Raw genomic sequence first — 3,649 nt, forward strand, 5'->3', positions numbered from 1 at the left:
TGGAAACACAGCTTGTAATATTTGGTTTTAATTCGGCTTTTATCGGGGTTTATTTTCTGTATTTTTGTATTTTGTAATTTTTTGTATTTTGTGTTTATTATTTGTTTTTAATATGCTGTGAACCGCCCTGAGTCCTATGGGAGAAGGGCGGTATACAAATTAAAATAATAATAATAATAATAATAATAATAATAATAATGCTGACTAGGATAAGAGCCATAATGTAATAATCCAAAAGGAACGGGACTGGGATGAAAAAGTCTATATAAATAACTTTTTCAGATTTCAACATGCTCTCCAGCCATTAAAAGGTAAAAACCAGGATTGTACATGACTCTTGAAGGCAGCTTCCTGCTGATGGCTCCGGTTTGCAAAATACTGGCAGGCCCAGCCACCCTGCATCAAGGCTTGATATGCTGCTTCTAGGTCCTTGCGCTTCCGGAAAGCTTCTACTGCCTCCCGTAAATGGTGCTTCCTCCTGATGGCTGGGAGTGGGCTATAAAAATAAAAGAGGAAGAATTTATTTTGTAACATATTTTTTTCCTTCTTTCAGGTAGTCTTTGACTTACGACCATTAGTTCAGTAACCTTTCAAAATTACAACAGTGCTAAATGGACAAGTTATGGTTGTTGTACCCCAGCAACCATAATTTTGTGTTCAAAATTCAGGTGCCTGGCAGCCTATTTGTACTAGCAATCACAGAGGCGCTGCAACTCCCCCCATTTACCTATCTCTCCCATCTCAGCTGCGCAACAGTGCTTGCTGTAGCACAGGAGGCCTCTGCCAGATACACAGTCCACCAACAATCAAAATTTTGGTCCCAATTGTGGTAAGTCAAGGACTACCTATACCAGGGGTAGGCAACCTTGGCTCTTTTATGACTCGTGGACTTCAACTTATTCTGGGAGTTGAAGTCCACGAGTCATAAAAGAGCTAAGGTTGCCTACCCCTGACCTATACTCTCTATCCTCAGCACTTAATATCCAAAGATATAAAAACCTATTTATCTATCTATCTATCTATCTATCTATCTATCCATCCATTCCCACTTTACAATCTTAATTTTCAGACTTATTCCATCTCCATTCCTACTTCTTACCTTACATTCATTTTATGAGTCTTAAAGCCAAGGTAGGAGTCAAGAATTAGCGTTGTGGCAAGGTCATCGTTCTCACATAGTTCTTTTGCAGTTAACCGAGTAGAGCCCATCTTCTTTCTAGAACCATGCTGTTCTCAACTCTGCTAGCCACAAGAGAGAAGCAAGACAGACAATTAAAGTAAAATACAGAGAAGTGGGGAATCTGAATGAAAACTTCAATAAAAGCAGGACTATCAAATATTAAAATAAGTAGACTCCTTATGACCTCTACCATAATTTAACTTGTTATTTGCACATACACTGAGATTTCTTTTTTCAAGAAAGTCAACCTTTATTTGAATGGTTTTAATAAACTAAAATTAATTTAAAAACTAAAAAATAGCATTTTGCCATATTTGCTCATATTGTTTGTACTATGTTGATGTTTCCATTGTGTGCTGCAATTTTTATAACTAAAGTATAAGCCAAGAAACACAGTTTTTATGCCTGTAGGTTAATCAGTAACAAACTGAATTGATAAACAAAAAATATTTCATTATGCTTTATATTTTATGTAACTTTTTAATATTGTGACAAATCTTCTAGTGCCACTTTATTAAGCTTGAGGCTCATGTAACTTTCATTTGATCTGATCTGATCAACAAAACAAAATTCTCCATGGCCAGGGGGAGAGGGAACATAATACGAAATAGTATCTTAGAAAAATGTTTTTAAATCATACTATATAACTCAAAACATGAAATACAAATATTTTTATGGAGGAATGTAGACTCTAAAACAGTGGTGGCGAACCTATGGCATGTGTGCCAGAGGCGGCAAACAGAGCCTTCTCTGTGGGCACACGTGCTATTGCCCCAGCAGAGTTCACCAGAGTAGCGAGCACGTGGCGTTTGGAAGCGACAGGGCAGGAAGTGAGCGAGCAAGCGGCGGTGGCCTCCTGGGAATGCCCCGGAGATGGCGAGGGACTGGCCCTGGCCACACTCACCCAGTCTGCTGTGACCACTGCAGCCACGCCCACCCAGTGGGCCACGCCCCCCATGCGGGCACCACAATGCTGATGCAGCCCTGGCACTTTGCAATAAATAAGTGGGTTTTGGGTTGCAGTTTGGGCACTCAGTCTCTAAAAGGCTCGCCATCACTGCTCTAAAACCTTAAATAATTTTTCCTGTTCTATCTTCCTCAAATCGATGCCCTCCATAACAGGAGTTAAAATCCATCTAGAGGAAATATTTGGGATAGATACCCAGTAGGTGGCAGCATCTGACTAACTTTTGTGAGGCTCACAAGACAAGCAGGGGTTGGACCTGGTTAACCTTAGATAGAAGAATACCAGCAATCCCTGAGATGTAAACTAGATTGGGATGTCAAAGCAACATTGTAAAGAAAATGGCAAACCACTTGCATCACCAAAAAATGAATTTGACCAGAGAGACTACATTTTAAAATACAGAAACATTCAACATCTGTTTCTTGAATTCTAGCCTCCTTCTAGTTCTGGAGATACCGGAACTAGAAATATTCCAAACCTGCTGATGTCTAGTCTCATTGTTGATGCATTTTTCACTTCTCTCTCTCGAAACAGTTGTGACACAGATATATAAGACAATAGCTTAGGACCAAAACTTAATACTTTATTAATATTATCATTAGCAGTTTATGTTGTACGATAAACTGTATAATTATGAATATATGTCTGAAAATAAAACATTCCAGAAATTTCAGGATTTCTCCCCTGTATCATATATGTTTCTATGAGAAGGAGCAGAGAAATAAATATGTAATTTTTTTTTCTCCAGGATGTCAAAATGTCCAAAGAATTTAAATTTCTAATTTGGTCCCAATCTGTTAAAAAAATTCTCTCTCCACTACTTCTTTAAACCTTCCAAAACTTTTTATACCACCTACTCAAAAAACTCACTTTATCACCCCCTACAAATGATATTTCTACATAGTTCACTGCTTAACAGTGAATATTTAATGCCAAGAAACCCTATAAAATGAAAACCCAATCCCACTCCAAAAATCAAATACATTAGGCCCTCTTCAACAGGAATCCTCAAATATTAATTGGTTTACCAAGCAGGCTCATTTGGTGCTTGCTATCCCTACTTCCAAAGTTGTTGATTTCGATAGACTGAATGTTCCCCTGTCTTCACTGAGAGATGAAAAAAACATAATAGAAACTGCATTGCTGTTTCTCAGATTCATCAAATCCCTATCAAGGACTTTCTTGGTAAAAGAAATGGACCTCCTTTACCATTCTTCCCCCAGATGGCTAGAATTGCTGGTTTGCGAATACTTATTCTCCAAGAGTTGAGGCCAGAATAGTGCCAGCAGAACCATTTATTTATTTTTATTTATTTATTTATTATTTGAATTTATATCCCGCCCTTCTCCTTGCGGACTCAGGGCGGCTGACAATCAATTAAAAACACCACTAACAATCACAAGTTAAAATTAATTAAAATGAAATATTTAAATTGTCTAATTAAAAAGTAATTAAAAACCCCTCTAAAAAACCCCTCTTAAAAATTATCCTAGGCCAGTCCC

Source organism: Protobothrops mucrosquamatus, unplaced genomic scaffold (assembly GCF_001527695.2).
Source record: "Protobothrops mucrosquamatus isolate PMUCROS unplaced genomic scaffold, P.Mucros_1.0 scaffold8, whole genome shotgun sequence".
NCBI classification, from domain to species: domain Eukaryota; kingdom Metazoa; phylum Chordata; class Lepidosauria; order Squamata; family Viperidae; genus Protobothrops; species Protobothrops mucrosquamatus.